The sequence below is a fragment of the Pinus tabuliformis genome, chromosome 2_2 (genome assembly GCF_031772625.1).
Source record: "Pinus tabuliformis cultivar Carrire ecotype Pingquan chromosome 2_2, CPIR1, whole genome shotgun sequence".
NCBI classification, from domain to species: Eukaryota; Viridiplantae; Streptophyta; class Pinopsida; order Pinales; family Pinaceae; genus Pinus; species Pinus tabuliformis.
Window position 1 is genome coordinate 744,778,400 of NC_142300.1, and position 18,445 is coordinate 744,796,844.

At 37.2% G+C, this 18,445-nt stretch overlaps 1 pseudogene; it reads right to left on the minus strand.

Annotated features, from left to right (window-relative positions):
* The window catches only part of LOC149194827 (uncharacterized), a 149,693-nt pseudogene extending 132,665 nt beyond the window's left edge, over positions 1–17,028 (minus strand).
* Positions 17,029–18,445: the final 1,417 nt, after the last annotated feature.

The following is an 18,445-nucleotide window of genomic DNA, read 5'->3' on the forward strand; positions in this document are numbered from 1 at the left end:
TCACCTCCACTAGTTCTTTTCCGGTCATCAACAATTCCAGCCCAATCCGCATCTGTATATGCATGAAGGGTAATATCTACATCTTTAGGATACCATAGACCAAAGTCTTGGGTTCCTTGGAGATATTTGAATATTCTCTATATTGCTAAAGATGTGATTCCTTTGGATTGGCTTGGAAACGTCCAACAATCCCAACTGCATACATGATATCTGGTCTGGTACCTGTTAGATAAAGTATACTTCCAATCATAGACCTATATTCTGTTTGGTTTACTACGGGAGAATCATTATTAGAATTGATGCTACATCCTATCATCATCGGAGTACATATAGGTTTGCAATCTTCAATCCCATACTTCTTCAAAATCTGCTTGAGATATTTTTTATTTTACTATCTATCTATATATATATATATATATATTATTTTTATTTTTTTTATTTAATTTTTTATTTTTCGAGAGAAAGATGCCATCTTTTTCTTGTTTCACTTTTAGACCAAGAAAATAGGTTAGTTCCCCAAGTAAACACATTTAAAATTCTTGCTGCATAACAAAAGAAAAGTTTTGACTCATAGATTCTTCATCACTGCCAAAGATGATATCATTATCATAAAAGAACAATAATTATTAGTTTATCATCATCATTTTTTGTGTACAAGTTGTTGTCTATGGATCCTTTTGTGAAACCTTGTTGTTGAAGATATTTGTCAAGACGATAATACCATGCCTGCGGGGAGCTTGTTTTAGCCAATATAAAGCCTTTTTGAGTTTGCATACAAGTTTTTCATCATTCCCCAAAATGAATCCTTCTGGTTGTTCAATATATACTTCTTCTTCTAGATCTCCATTAAGGAATTTATTTTTTATGTCCATTTGATAAACTTTGAAATGTCAAAAACTTGATAATGCAAGAAACATTCTTATGGCTTCAATTCTGGCTACTGGTGCAAGTGTTTCTTCAAAGCCTATACCTTCTTTTTTAGCATAACCTTTACAAACAAGTGTAGCTTTTTTCCTAATAACCTCTCCATTTTCATTCAAATTATTTTTGAATATCCATTTTTTCCCAATAACATTTTTATCATGAGGCCTTGGAACCATTTCCCAAGTTTCATTCTTTTCAATTTGATCAAGTTCTTCATTCATGGCCTTAACCCAACATTCATCTTTACTAGATTGATTTACATTTTGTTGTTTAATGGTGGATAATAAAGCTATATAACTAGGAGATCCTACAAGGGTTATTCTTGTTTGTACCTTAGATTCCTTTTCTCCTAGAATTTGAGTTTCTAGATGATTCTTTTGAACATACATGAATGGAGCCTTTTCTTTGTCTGTTGTGTCTTCTTCTGCTGCTTCATTAGTTTCTTCTTCTATATCATTATGATTTGATGTGGGAAAGTATTCATCATCATCATCCTATTTTTCTAATGTTACCTTTTTGGGATCCGTGCATGCTTCGTCAATCACAACATCAATGCATTCAACAATTTTCCGAAGTCACTTATTCTAACATTTGTATCCTTTTCTTCTAGATGAGTAACCAAGAAGTATTCCTTCATCTACTCTAGCTTTAGACTTACAAAGTTTTTCATTATTATTTTTGATGAAACATTTGCTTCCAAAAACTCTAAAATGCTTTACAAAGGGAGGCTTACCATACCAAAGTTCGCATGGAGTTTTATCACTATTCACATGAACATGAACCTTGTTGAGAATATTTACTACGGTATGTTCAGCTTCACCCTAGAAGGTGTCAGGAGTTGCAAACTCATCAAGCATAGCACAAACCATTTGTTGAACAATTCAATTCATTCTTTCCGCCACACCATTTTGTTGAGGAGTTTTAGCTACATAAAATTGTATTTTTATGCCATGTTGTTCACATAAATCAAAGAATTCATCTGATATATATTCTCCTCCTTGGTCAGATATGAGACATTTGGTTTTAGATCTAATTAATTTTCAACTAATGCTTTGAAGACTTTAAATTTATCAATTTCTTCATCTTTGTGTTTCAATAAACTGATCCAACACATTCTAGAAAAGTCATCAACGAATAAGATATAGTATTTTTCTCCACGAGGTGACATTTTCTTTACTAGTCCACACAAGTCAATATGTATAAGTTCAAGAGGCTTACTTTCTGATCAATCTTTGACATTGAATTAAACTCTGGTTTTCTTACTGAATTGACATGACTTACATATGGTACTTTCTGGTAGGGGGATGTTGGATAGATCACGAACAGCTTTGAGCCTGCTTGATTTTCTTATTTGAGAGAAGCTTAGATGTCCCAACCTTCTGTACCATAACCATTTTTCCTCTGCCTTGCCTAGGTAACATTTTTCTTGGCCACCTTTCAATATATACAGATTGCTCGACGTTCTAGTTCCTTTTATTATGGTCTTTCCTGTGCTAAGTTCATGAACCACACATTCTTTTGATCGGAATACCACCTCATTTTCTTGGTCACAAATTTGGATAACACTTAATAATTTATGCTTTAATCCATCAACATACATCACATTACCAACTTTAACCTTTTCTTTTAGAAAAACAGAACCTTTGCCCTTAATGACAACAGGGGATTCATTTCCACAAGTGACATTCTTGTCTTTCTCTAAAGCATTGTATGAAATAAGCTTATCTTTATCACCTGTCATGTTTTTTGAGCATCCCCTATCAATGTACCATTGATTTTCTTGTCCTTATGCAAACAATGATATGCCACAACTTTGAGACTGTAACTCCTTCCTTTTCCATACCTTAGAATTTGTTGATATTTGCTCTTTTTGAGATCTTGGCTGTAATTTTCTCCTGCGTTCAGATTCTTCATGTCTAAAGTTATTTCAAAATGATCATTCAATTTCATATTTAAGAGGTGAGGAGTTATTATAAGTGTTCTTCTTGACTGTTGTATCATTTCTTTATTTTCTTGCTTCTCTAGTCATGATGGTTTTGTATGCAACATGTTGAGCAATCTTATGACCAAAATTATGACATGAGAAACATTATCCATTAAATAAGAAATTTCTGTGATCATAGAATCTTATGGTGTTGTTTACCTTTTCACTGGTGCTTCTGTTGTTTTTCATCCTTGGATTAGAGTGAACATGATTTACCTGTGGAATGCTTTTATTCTTTTGCTGAGGATTGAAGTTTCATACCCTTTAGAAAATCCAAGATTCAAAGTTTTTATTTTCTCAAGTTCCTTTCTTAGACTTACTACTTCACATTCTAACTTCTCATTATGCTTTTCCTTTTCTATGAGTTGATGCTCAATGTATCTATGACTACTTTGTTTTCTTTCAAGCAACTTTTGAGTTGAGTAATTTCTTCAAAGAAATCTTTTTCCTTTAAAGCATCCACAAATTTATCATTATAATCATTAGTTTTTTTCTCAAAAGCCATGAATAATTTAAGATCTTGATCAAATTCTCATTCTTCACTATTTGACATGCCATCACTATCTTCATGAGTATAATAACTTATTATATTGTCAAACCGTCTCCTATTACCTTTTGCAGTATCCTTCCCTTTGTCATGGTTGTCTTTATGAGGACATGTAGCAACATAATGACCAACTCTACCACAAGAAAAACATTCGAAGGGAAGCTTACCTATGAACATTCTAGTGCCCAGTTGAAGTTTCTTTACAAAGTTCACCTCATCTTCTTATGATATATTTCATGATTCCTTGCATTCTTCCTTTTCTTTTCCTTTTTTAGATGCTTTAAATGCAACTTCTTTGACTTCTGAGAGACCTCCTTTCCTCATTTCAAAAGTAGTCCCGTGAAGTTGAAGAACAGTAAAAATCTATAGATCCTGCTTCTCTTCAATGGTAGACACTTTTGACTCGAATTTAAGAGTTAGAGATCTTAATATTTTCTCTAATAAAGTGGTTTCTTTTATTTATTCAACCAAATTTTTCATGCGATTTACAATATCATCTATACATAGAAAGAAAATAACAATACTTCGATCATTATGCATTCTGAGAGTTTCATATTGAATTTTGAGAGTTTGGAGTTTAACACTTTTTAACTTGATATCACCTTCATAGATTTTAATGATTTTGTCCCATATTTCTCTTGTTGTGTTTAACTACATAACTTTTACAAATTCTGATTTTGTCAGACTTCCTAATAATGCATTGAAAACTTTGGCATTGGTTTCATATGTCTTCTTTTCTGCTGCATCTATGGGAACTGTGACTGGATATTTGTAAGCTCCTTCCACAATTTCCCAAACATCTAATCCAAGGGACTGAAGATAGGATCTGGTTCTTGTCTTCCAATATATTAAAGTATTTTTGTTGAAGAGTGGTGGTTTGATAGATGACGTTCTGTCTTGATTTCTCATCTTGGGAGATCTTCCTTCAAGCAATCAAGCTTCTTTTGAAGGACCTACACTGATATCAATTGTTGGGAAAAATACTGAGAGTGGGGGTGAATCAGTATTGTAAAAAATCACAATAATAATTTTCTTTTCTAAAATATGTAGATGACTTTACTAAACCCAACTCGCATATGCACGCAACTGTTGTAAAAGAAACTAGCATATGCTTAGTAAACTTGTAAAATAGATAATTCTTTATCTGTTAAACTTAAACCAGAATGTAAGAGATTTATCAGGAATTTTATAAGTAGTAAGAAGGTGCAGTAAGAACAAAATATAGTATCACACATAATCAACACACATGAACACCATGATTTAAGGTGGAAACCCAATGTGGGAGAAAACCACCATTGCTGTCGTCTCAATCTTCAAACTTATTAATATCAAAAACATCTTACATTCTTGTACTAGTGCAAACTCATGCCAGTACGTAGGCACCCACCTGCTGAAGGCTATAACCTTCACTAATTCTCCAGCTCCTACTGGAAGGGACCTCCAACCCCCTAATTTGATAACCAACTATTACTAGCAAGAAGTTTCGACTTCCTCACTGAAAGCTCCAACCCTCACCAACATTTGTGGACCATGTTTCATAAATTTTCACACTAGATACACCTGCTTTAATACATCAGAACTTGTATATCAGATGAAGCAAACACCAACTTAATTTAAAAAGAATAGAAAGATCACTATAACCAGAACATAGAACTAAACTCAAAATATTGCATCAACACACAAAATCAATTGCAACCCTGACCATTGATATGCCAACATGTATATACTATTTCACTTAAGGCAACCCACATGTATAAGTTGATCTAAATATGATTTGAGGTTGTCATTGATGTTAACCCAAGCAGCACCAGGGGCTACCCCGATCTTGCAAGGGAATTTTGACTTGACAAATTACTCTATTTTGAGTCAAGGATATTATAAATAGATTCTATTCGTCGAGATGTTTTCGTTGAAATATGGCACACCAAGTAATTCTTCGTGGTTTGAGAGATATTCATGTTTGAAGTTAGTAATCCCAGTTAGTGGGCTAAAACCCTATGAGTTTGTGGCATGGCACTCATAATTGGTTTTGGTAATTTAATAGTCATTAATTAATAATTTTTTAAGCTCCTAAAATCCATCCAACATTCTCTATAGAAGCCCCTCTCAACTCTATAAAAAGAAATCTCATATATCCTCCAAATGTAGTGATCCTGGCATTTTTGCTATAACTTAATTTTTGCAAAGTCTTAGATTCTAAAATGAAAACTTATTTGATTCGCAATCCTGATAATCTTCGTTACCAAATTTCGGATCTTGGTTCACTATATTTTTGGATATATGATCTGTGGAAGTTAGGGTTTGTGTAGGCTGCTCAATTTCATCTCAAAGAAGTGACCTTGGGAAAATCGTCATAACTCTCTCTCAGAGAAGAGGATTCGAATTCTGTAAAAAGTGGTGGACTGTGAATGGATTGCAGTTTTTTGTGTACCAATTTCAGATCCGAAGGAGGAAATAGTGACACGTGGTATGTCGTACAAGTTCGCTCTACTGAACTAGTCCATAATTAGGTCATTGTGAGAGATTGGGCATAACTTTGTCTTGATGAGTCCAAATTGGGTCCGACCTGTGGCATTGGAAAGAAGATTCAGAGGGCCTCTATAGGATAGAAGATCACATGTTGGGGATCTAAAAGTGCAAAGATACATCAGATTAAATGTCGTGCTCCTATAAGGTAAGAAAAACTAGATCAAGTGTTGTCAAGGGGTGCAAAGGAACATACTTTCTAGGGCAGCAAAGAGCAAGGCGTAACAAAATGATGCAACAAATGTAAGGTATAGGTAAGTATATTCTGTATATGCATGTTCATCTCTTAGTTGCATTAGTTTCTTTGTATTCTAATTTGTTGTTTTTGTTTAGCACTGACATATGTTCTGAGGATGAGGTAAGTTCTGCTATTATCATGCCATGTGTATTTCTTTGAAGACTTTTTGCACGTATTATATATTCATCAAGAGAAGAATCAATGAATAATATAATGTTCTGAAGAGTGAAAAAGGGTAGCATGACAAGAGAAACAATCAAGGTGCAGAACAACAATAAGAAGTTCACCATATGAAGTCTTCAAGTGGGAAGCACTGCATACAATCATAGTAAAAGTATCATTGTAAAAGCATCATTGTAAAAGTTGTACAAGTGCCTATCTGCCAAGAGTTGAAGAGGCAGTGTTGGGATGTCTAGGATCATCATTAGGTGGTTGTTTCATAGTTGGGGTTATGGTCTAGTGTGTCTTCTTCTTCTACATCATTTTATATCATTGTAAAGTGGACCATTTTCCCTGGTACGGGAGTCCATTCTTCTTTTATTCTTCTATAGGGTGGTAGGTGGTGCTAAGCTGGTGCATGAAGTCACCAATAGGTTGAAGCCTGTGAAAACTTGGGGGTGGTAGGGTGGTGGTAGGGTGAGTTGTAGCTCATTGGGTGTTGGGGCATCCATTCAGTTGACTACTGAAGAATCTTGGGCGTTGGAGCATCCATCCAGTGGGAGCTGGAGAATAATGCTTTTCTAGATTCTAGGAAGTTGGAGCTTTCTTTTCAATTGGAGTTGAAGATTAAAGAATTATTAGAAAAGCATTTGGTGGTTTTTGACCCGGAGGGGGTTTTCCACCTAAAATTTTTGTGCCTCCTTTGTTCTTTCATTCACTATTGTTACTGCATAAACATTATTGATAATTGAAGATTAACTAACGCTTTGAAAAGATTTAAAAGTGCTAATTGCTAATGAATACTGATTCATCGCCCCCAATATTTTCCAATAATTGGTATTAGAGCTTGGTTCTTTCAGTAACAACTTAGTTGCTGGAAGTCAGTTTTCATAGCATAGAGATGGGAAAGTCAAAGAGGCGGGTTACAAGGATTTCAAAGGAAGGTACAGGTACAACAAAATCTCAAGAAAGTGAGTATTGTGTACCAACCCCTGATTTTGATGCAGATAATTACTGGATATGGGAATCCAGGATGGAAGTATCTTTGCAGGAACATGGAGTATGGGAATCAATTATTTTTAAAGACAAAAAGTACAATTCAAAGGCCATGAATGCAATTTTGAATGTTTTTACAAATTTTGTGAAAGCAAAATTTGGTCAATGTTCAACAACTAAAGCTCTTTGGGAAAATCTTCATAATCTCTATTCAACAAAGAAATCAAGTCAAGATGTTATTGAAAACTTGGATCCTTCTAAGTATGATGAAGAAGGTGTTATAGATCTGACCTGAAAATATATGAAATGATACCAATATACCCAATAACTAGAAATAATCACCAAAAATAACAAGATCTGAATATAGAAATGCTTCACTTTATTAATATCAAACCCTTGAGGTAGGGCAACACCATACATTCACTCCTTAAGGAAGGAGAACACTCCACAAGCCATATGCTTGTCCATACAATAATCCTTGACATCTCTCAATGGGGAGTCTCTAGCCTCTATATAGGCCTCATACATACAATACCATGGGTCATTACCATGGTTCCCTCAATACCATCTATCTAATACAATGGGGTTATTACATTATTGGTAACTACTTGTGGTCCATTACATGATACGGGTTAACCACTTTATTTATTACTATGGCCCATCCCATTGTTACATTATTCCCTTGGGTACCTCCCTCTGTAACCAATACTATCCCCCCTAGGTATACTACATCTCCACCCCCCTTAAACATGTTTCATCCCCGAAACATTAGAAGAACACAAATAACAAGATCTACTCAAAAGAGTAGTCCACTGGTACCATGCACGTGCATCTAGCCATCCTAGAGAAAGGTGAACCCTCGATCTCGCTGGTGCCTCACTCGCTTGAGATGGAAGTTGACCCTGGCGGCTCTTTTGTGTTGATGTGTAGTAGGTGGATCATCTCCCCTCTCTATCTATCATGAGGGGGTTGCTGTCCTTGTGGCTAATTCATTTCCATCTTGTAGGTTTCTTTCTTGTAGGGTGATGTGGGTGGTGATATGCTGAAGTTTTAACCAATGGTGTATCTTTCTTTAACCCACCACCTAATGGAGCCTGATGTTGTGGCATATATTGTTGTTGCTTATCTTCCAATATTACTTCAACCACGGATTCCGTACATGTAACATTTTCTTCTTCAGCCTCCTTGGACTCTACCTATTTTTCTCGTACCTGGTTTGATGTTTGTGTTTGGTTGTCGACCATCAAGCGCTCATCATCTGATGTGTTAGTCCCTAGGACATCTTCTACTTCAGTCTCCTTGGACTCTACCTATTTATTGATGGAAATATCCTGTAATGTAATTTTCTTCTTTTTATACCAGAATTTCAGGAATTTCTTCTACAAATTAATATTGATAGTACCCACAGATTCCATCCAAGGGTATCCCAAAACAACATCCACATTAGTCATATCTGAAGCATAAAAATCAGAATGCAATACATACTTTTCATAGAAATCTTCAAATCTTTATAAACTTGCACCTCCTCATTATTAACCCGCGTGTGCTCCTTTTGTTTTTCTGTAACTTGCAATTTTTTTTTCCAAATTGACATTTATAAGATTTTGCTTGCAACTAGGATTTACAGTCACAATGATCTTCTCCTTCTGAATACATGCATGAACCTGTAATAAGAAGATACCAGTAGAAAATAACCCCTTACACATCTCATTCTCCTATTTTCTAGCATGAGACCATTTGTCTAAAAGGACTTTTTCAAATTCTTCATCTGAAAGTTTGGACAACTTCTTGCCGTCAAGGGAGCTCCACCATATGGCAGCTTCATCTCTCAAACTAGGCCATACGAAAGTTTTCCACCATTTTTCCCATAATGACTTTTGTTTTTCTATGAATTCTTCAATAGTAGGACCATTATCTTTTCCTGTAAAATATAGAACTGCCATGAAGAGGGTTTTGAAAAAAGATTCACTTACTTGGTGAAAATTTGAAATGGCCACAATTCAGTCAATATTGCTCAGAATTCCTATTATGACTTATTTTTGGAAATGGAACAACTATTCTGCATCTTCCCATGTGATAGAAATCTCGATCTACGCATTGGAATTTCAGATTCGTGCTGCAACTGTCCCGTCGTCATAATTTTTTTTGAAAAAAAGATGATTTTAAATCAATGATATCTCCCTCATCCGGACTCTGATTCGAATGATTTGTTTTTTGAAATTGGGTATTTTTTGCAAAGAACCCAAATTTGTAATTAGATTCTAAAATTTTTTCACCAAAATGTATAAATTTGATATGAAAACTCGTCGCCCCGAAAAATGTCTGCAACACAGCTGATTTATAAATCAACGATATCTCCCTCATCCGGATTCCGATTCGGCCGATTTTTTTCTTTAAAATTGGGTATTTTTTCAAAATAAACCTAGACATGCAATTAGATTCTACAAATTTTGCACCAGAACGTACATATCTAATTTAAAACTCGTTGCCCCAAAAAAAAAATTCCTGCAAAAAATAAAAAAATTCTCTGCTTTGCCTAAGAAAGTGCTCTGATACCACTTGTTATAGATCTGACCTGAAAATATATGATAATAGAGTTAAAGCCAAGAAATAACGTGAAAACAAAAGTTGGTCAATGTTCAACAGCTAAAGCTCTTTGGGAAAAGCTTCATAATCTTTATTCAACAAAGAAATCAGGTCAAGATGTTATTGAAAATTCAGATCCTTCTGAGTATGATGAAGAAGGGTTGACGATAGAAGAATTTTCTAAGGAGGAATTCAAGCTTATAAAAGAGCTCAAGGTTGAGAAGATCTGTTCCAATACTCTTGAAGATCAAGTTCAAGGTCTCAAAATTGAAGTTGAAGAACACAAATATATTGAAGAGTCACTTCAAAAGAAGTTGGAATAAATCAATAATACAATGACACAAGACCTCAAGAGAGAAGTCCAATAGAAGCAACAAGAACTCGATGCAAAATTGAGATTAGCAAGATCACACAACAGATGTAGGAAGTAGAAATTGAAAGGAAGGAATTTGATCAAAGATACATATTTGTCGTTGACCAAAAGCAAAAGGAATTAGAAACATCTTCAATAGAAATAAACAGGCTTAGGATTGAAAATGAGAAGCAGAATAAACAGATGCAGGTTCTCAACATAGAAGTAGAGAAGACTACTCTTCTCAAGCTATAGGTTGAGGAGGAAAAAAAAAGAAGGAAGATCTTGAAAATATGGTTTCAAGAAGAATTTTGCAACTCCAAAGAACAAGACCAAAGCAATCAAGAACAAAGGACCACAAGAAACTACAACACCGCCTCCAAAGAAGAATGAAAAATATTCTAGGTATGTTCGTTTATTTAATGGCTATTACTTTTTATGTGCTAACTATGGACATATGGATAAGGATTGTGAAGTTTTTGATAGATACAATCATTATTTGAAAAACCCTAGAAGCAAGTTTGAAGGATCACGAGACAAGTTCCATGATGATTTTGTCAGAAGAGAATACATGCTAGATGGGCTAGATATTGAATGTTTCAAATACCATAACTATGGCCATAGCACTCGTGGTTGTAGATATCAGATAGAATCTCCTATGGACAACATTGAATGCTTCAAGTTTCATAACTATGGGCACACGGCTCGAGATTGCAGGAATAAGAAGGTTTGGAAAAGGAAACAAGTACAGGAAGACAAAGTAGATAACAAGGTTTCAGTAGCTATGCTTTCAGGATTTGTAAAAGCAAAAGATCATGAGGAATTAGCAGTTGCTTAAGATAATGACTCAAGTCAAGATGGACTGTTAGGTGACTCATTATTTTGAACAATCTGGCTTGTTGACTCCTTAATGTTTGTACAAGACAAGTCTATGCAGCAGTATATGGCACAAGTCTACGATTGACAGGAAGGTAGTTTGAACAAGATGGTAGTTTCATTAAAGGTTCAGGGGGAGAAAAACAGTTGAAGGATTATAGGTTACTAGGAACAAGACAAGATTAGTCTACAAAGGATATGCACAAGTGGAAGGAATTGATTTCGACAAAACATTTGCACCAGTTTCCAGAATGGAAGCCATCCGGATGTTTCTTGCCTATGCATGTTCAAGAAAAATAAAAGTCTACCAAATGGATGTTAAGTCAACATTTCTAAATGGAGAATTAGAAGAAGAAGTTTACATCGAACAACCTGAAGGTTTTCTACTATCAAAAAAAGAAGACTATGTTTGTAGGTTAAAGAAGGCTATGTATGGTCTCAAGTAGGCTCCCAGAGCATGGTATGCTCATATTGATGGATATCTATGTCAACAAGGGTTTAAGAAAGGTACTGCTGATAGCAATATTTACGTACAAATAGATAAAGATAATTTAACAATCATTGAGGTATATGTGGATGATATAATCTTTGGTAGCAATGATGATCGACTAAGTAAGAACTTTGCTACAAAGATGAAAAGTGAGTTTGAGATGTCTTTACTTGGTGAGTTGACATACATATTAGGGCTTCAAATATCTCAACAAGAGAAAGGAATATTTATATGTCAAGCCAAGTACATCAAGGAAATGCTCAAGAAATTCAAAATGGAAGATTGTGAACCCGTCCTTACTCTGATGGTAATAGGTTGCAAATTGAGCATAGACAATGCATCTAAGGATGTGGATCAGAGGTTGTACAGATATATGATTAGTAGTCTTCTATATGTAACAACCTCCCGACCAAATGTTATGCAAGTAGTTGGACAAGTATCAAGATTCCAAGCAGAATCAAAATAATCACATATTATTTTCGTCAAAATAATTCTTCGATATATAAAGGGCACACCAGAATATGGTTTGTGGTATCCCAAGGGAAACAATATCATTATTCAAGCCTTTACAGATGCATATTGGGTAGGAAGCATTGATTATCGTAAGAGTACTAGTGGAGCAGCATTCTATCTAGGTGGTTGTCTTGTATCATGGTTGAACAAAAAGAAAACCTCAATCTCATTATCTACAGTGGAAGCAGAATACATTGCGGTAGCAACTTGTTGTACTCAAGTCCTTTGGATGAAACAAACTTTGCAATATCTTCAAGTACAATTCAGTGAACCTATTACCATCTTTTGTGATAACACCAGTGCCATCAACATCTCCAAGAATCCTGTCATGCATTCAAAAACAAAACACATTCTGATAAAATATCATTTTGTTAGAGAACAAGTCACTGAAAAGAATATCAAACTTGAATATGTTGGGACAAAAGAAAAAATCACTAATATCTTCACTAAAACTTTACCTCATGAATCATTTGAATATCTTTGCCAGAAGCTTGGGATTCTCCCAAGTTCTCATTAGATTTTCCTTATTCAGAAAATAAAGGGGGAGTGGAAGTGTGTACAGTTCTACAGGATGATTGTTTGTCAGGGGGAGTTACCCTTTTCCATTGATGTCAAAGGGGGAGAGAAGGTAGTAGGAAGAGGTGCCATGATCGTAGGGGGAGTACTTGTGTTTCCATCAATGCCAAAGGGGGAGATTGTTGATCTAAAGATGATCTAAGGTTGTCATTGATGTTAACCCAAGCAGAACCAGGGGATACACTGATATTTCAAGGTAATTTCGACTTGAAAACTTACTCTATTTTAAGTCAAGGATATTCTAGATAGATTCTACTCATCAAGATATTTCCGTTGATATATGGAATGCCATGTAATTCTTCACGGTTTGAGAGATATTCATGTTTGAAGTTAGTAACCCTAGTTACTGGGATAAAACCCTATGGGTTTGTGGCATGGAACTCATAATTGGTTTTGGTCATTGAATAGTCATTAATTAATAATTTTTTAAGCTCCTAAAATCCCTCCAACATTCTCTATATAAGCCCCTCTCAACTCTACAAAAAGAAATCTCATATATCCTCCAAATTTAGTGATCGTGGAATTTTTGCTATAACTTCATTTTTGCAAAGTCTTAGATTTTGAAATGAACATCTATTTGATTTTCAATCTTGATCAACGTCGTGACTAATTTCAGATCTTGTTTCACTATATTTTTGGAGATATGATCTGTGAAATTTCATCTCAAAGAAGTGACGTTTGGAAAATTTTCATAACTCTCTCTCTTAGAAAAGAGGATTGGAATTCTATAAAAAGTGGCGGATTGTGCACAGACTGTAGTTTTTTGTGTATCAATTTTAGAGCTGAAGGATGAAACAATGACACGTGGTATGTCATACAAGTTCGCTCTACTGAACTAGTCCATAATTAGGTCATTGGAAGAGATTGGGCATAACTTTGTCTTGAAGAGTCCAAATTAGGTCATACCTATGGCATTGGAAAGAAGATTTAGAGGGCTTCTACAAGACTAAAGACCACATGTTGTAGATCTGAAATCATAGAGATACATCAGATTAAATATCGTGCTCCTAGAAGGAAAGAAAAACTAGATGAAGTGTTGTCAAGGGGTGTAAAGGACCAGAATTTCTAGGGCAGAAAAGAGCAAGGTGTAGCAAAATGATGCAGCAGAGGTAAGATATAGGTAAGTATATTATGTATATGCATGTTCATCTCTTAATTGCATTAGTTTCTTTGTATTATAATTTGTTGTTTTTGTTTAGCACTGACATATGTTCTGCAGGATGAGGTAAGTTCTGTTATTATCATGCCATGGGTATTTCTTTGAAGACCTTTTGCACGTATTGCATATTCATCAAGAGAACACTCAATTCATAATCTAATGTTTTGAAGAGTGAGAAAGGGTAGCATGACAAGAGCAACAATCAAGGCGCAGAAAAACAACAAGAATTTCACCATATGAAGTCTTCAAGTGGGAAGCACTGCATACAATCATTGTATAGAGCCATTGTAAAAGCATCGTTGTAAAAGTTGTACAAGTGTCTATCTACCAAGAGTTGAAGAGGTAGTGTTTGGAGTTCTAGGATCATCATTAGGTGGTTGTGTCATAGTTGGGGTTATGTTCTAGTGTGTCTTCTTCTTCTACGTCATTCTATATCATTGTAAAGTGGACCATTTTCCTTGGTATGGGAGTCCATTATTCTTTTATTCTTCTATAGGGTGGTAGGGTGGTGCTAGGTTGGTGCATGAAGTCACCAAGAGGTTCAAGCCTGTGAAAAATTTAGGGTTTAGGGTATTCATCGGTGCATAATTATTTCAGATCTATGTGTCAACTATGGCCCTTACAATGAAAATATACTTCAGATTGAAGTATTCATAAAAAAATATTTCACATGCACACTTAGCACTTTGATATTCATCTCCTTATATAGTTAGAACCTTAGCCAAAATACCATGAGTCAAACTACACTAGTGTTAGTGGTAATCTTGGACGGGATCAAGTAACCATTACTACACTCAATATTGTGGGCTAATACCATGGTAAGGACCCTTGGTATTCTCAAATTAGTGCGCCATCATGTACACGAATTTTATTCTTTGTACCTGCATGTATACATGACTTGGCCTTGACGAACCCACATATAGAACTTCAAAGATTCACCTTTATCAAACTTCTGATTCTGATGTGTAAACCTTTGTCCCATCACTCAGTTATTCTGTTCCATGACTCTGTCACCTTTGAACTGATCCGTGGATTCATCTAGTTACCATATACTTGTTCTGTAACAAGTGAGTTGCCATCAAGGACAACACATGCATCATAATGCCAACAGTCTCTAGATGGGGAAGATATGAAATGGTTTAAAGCCCTCCCAAATGCTTCAATCACTACTTGGGAGGAGATGGAGAATTCTTTCATGCAAAAATGGGGAGAGAAGAGGGACCATGGGCATATCCTCATTGAATTCAATGCCATGAAGCAAAAACATAATGAATATGTTTTATAATCCATAAAGAGGTTCAACAAATTGTACAATAATCTCCTGCTGAAATCAAACCTTCACACACTGTTGTTGGCTTGATGGGCCCTGACCAAGGTTCAACGTTAAGCAGCCATGCAATTCCCTACACTACTGGCCCTTCAGCATCAATCTGTGAAGCACGAATTGAAGTCTCACCTGACAGAAGTAAAATAACGCTTACACAGATGGAAAGTACACAATAAGTTCAGAACAATTCTCTTTATTGATGATTCAAATTTCCAATATAGACTCTAACCACCCTGCGCACACAGCTACAAGGGTCTGTGCACTCAGCTACATAATTGTACCCTGAGCCTCTGCACACTCAGTGGCAGAGCCTCTCCCTATGCTAAGACTCTCGCTCTTAGCTCTCAAAAACCTATTACATCAATGCATCATGACTACTGAACTCCTTAGGCTCTCCAAGACTCTCCTTTTTATACAATCCTATGGTCTGCGGACCAAGGGCAGCTCTCCAAAACCAACACAACCTATCTAGACTAAGGGCGGAAAACCCTCTTTGAATTTAGATATCTTCACACTCTGCAACCACAAAATGAGGAGACTTTACATTTATTTTATACAAAATTCGGGCCTTTTTCCCCAAAACTCAAGTTTTTAACCCCAAAATTGACCCCAGGGGACCCATTCTTAGTAGGCCCCCAACATGAACATGGTGACTCACCCTCATGTCATTTGGCTAGGGCAAAGATCTTGTCTCGAAGACTTCCCAGCGCGACTTGGAAAACTGCTACCTTGGTGGCGCACTATGTTGCCGCTTACTTCATCTCCTAGACCAACTTCTCTGTCGCTAGCCTTTCGCTATCAACCTCTAGCTTCTGCTGAGTCTCCTATAGACTTGCCAGCTTGCCTTCAATGGTGGTCATGATCACGTAGGCATTGACCAACCAAGGCTTCAAGCAAGCCTTCAACACGACTTTCTTGTGTTGAGCCGCGTCTACCTGTTCTTTCAATGCCTCGGCCTCTTGCAACTTCGCGAGTCTCTACATGATGGCGATAGTGCGCGTTGTCGCTTTAAACTTGTCATAACACTCCTGTAGTTCCCGCGCTTCTATCTCCACCCTCTACACATTGGGGTCTTCTTGCAGGCTGGTGAGTACTTCGAGCGATTGCTGAAAAAGTGTCATGCAGTTCATCACTGCACTCACTACTACTGCTATCGCATCTGTCATGGAAGTCGCACGCTTCTCCCTGACCTCTGGCAGAGTTGAAGGCTGGGACTTCAACTACAATTCTACAATTTTGAGGTTAAGCTCCAGCTGAACCTTTGCCAACTCTGTGCGTGCGTCGCGCACTCCCACAATGAGTTTCCAAATTCGCACATCTACTGGCTTAGCCTCAGGAATGGCTAGCTTCAGGACAGTTTTGCATGCCTCCTCCACAACCTTGATTATGCACTGATTTGTGTTTGTCAGGTCTATCACAAGGTTAAAAATGGAGTCTCTCTACACATTCACCTGAGCATTGTTGACCTTTTTCTCATTGATCACTTGCAAAGCGTGCTGTTTGTAGGCCAAAATTTCTACAATCACAACATCCTGCAGAAGGTGAAGCACCTCGCTAGGAAGTGCTACCAAGTTAAGTCCCACTCCCTTGAAGGCGCTGACAGCGAGACTGTCAGCTTCAGTCTCTATCATCAATGCTCCCTTTGGTAGCACTATGTCTCGGGGATCCTTGGCACGCAGCATCCTTGCGACTTCTGATGTGCCAAGGGCCAAACTGGTGGACATCGTGCTGGATTGAATCTGTGATGCATGGATCTGCAGCTCATGAAGACCCATTTGAATAGCCCCCAATGCTTGCTACTACTGCTTCTCAAATTGTTGCAGCAGTTCCATGGTGGCATCTTGCACCATATCCCCTATATCATTCAGATCCCCCTCTGTTAGGGTGATCGGATCCATAGACATCTTGGTAGCCTTGGACTTCTTCCGCGGCCTTACATTTTCTAGTCCTCTAGTGCACTTGATACGAAACATAGTCATCTTCGGGTCTGATCCTCCATGCTCCGTCTTCTCATCCTCTTCTTCCTCTGTTTTTGGTGAAGGCACCTTTTGACCCCTGTTAGAGTCACGCTCCTCTTCTCCTACCTACCTACCAGATTGATGCATGACAACACGCTCTGCCTTAGCTTGTCATCAACCTCCTTTTCCTTTTCGCGGCCAGTTGTGCCATCTTCAACTTGGCCTCTTCCTTCTTGCATTATGTGGCAGACTTGCTTGATCTTGTAGCCAAGTTCAAGGTAGTGCACCACTTTTCCTAACAATGGTCAAGGACTACGTTGATCGCGTCATTTGTTTCCAAATAGGGCAAGTCGTGCCACTTTTGCTCAGGGTCCTTTCATGCCCATTTTGAGATGTGGTGGAATTTAGCCTTGAATTCAACGTACTCCTTCAATCTGTCAAAATTGGTAGGTGACAACCGCAGCTTGCGGTTGATGGTCATATGCATGTTCATCTCCATAAAAATCCAAAATATTTTACTATCCTTTATCCTTTGAGGATACTAAGTCACCCACAGTGCAATGTGCTTTTCTGCCTCTGGTAGGTTCGGCACGACCGAAGGAAAATTACTGTCTTCGGGTAGCTCCCATGCTATCAACACTATGGACAGCAAGAGCCATGCATAGTGGAATGGCTTGCTGAGATCTTGTGTCTCATAGCAGTTCGTGAGGAATTCACTGCAGAGGTAGCACACCCAATTAAATTGAACTCCCTCCATGCATTGGGCCACTGAAACTACGACTAGTTTTGAAACTTCATCTATGCAACACTTCCGCATCCCCTTCCATGCTAAGAGTTGCATCACCACTTTGACCGCAGGGTCACTATGTCTCGGGGATCCTTGGCACGCAGCATCCCTGCGACTTCTGATGTGCCAAGGGCCAAACTGGTGGACATCGTGCTGGATTGAATCTATGATGCATGGATCTGCAGCTCACGAAGACCCATTTGAATAGCCCCCAATGCTTGCTACTACTGCTTCTCAAATTGTTGCAGTAGTTCCATGGTGGCATCTTGCACCATATCCCCTATATCATTCAGATCCCCCTCTGTTAGGGTGATCAGATCCATAGACATCTTGGTAGCCTTGGACTTCTTCTGCGGCCTTACATTTTCTAGTCCTCTAGTGCACTTGATACGAAACATAGTCATCTTCAGGTCTGATCCTCCATGCTCCGTCTTCTCATCCTCTTCC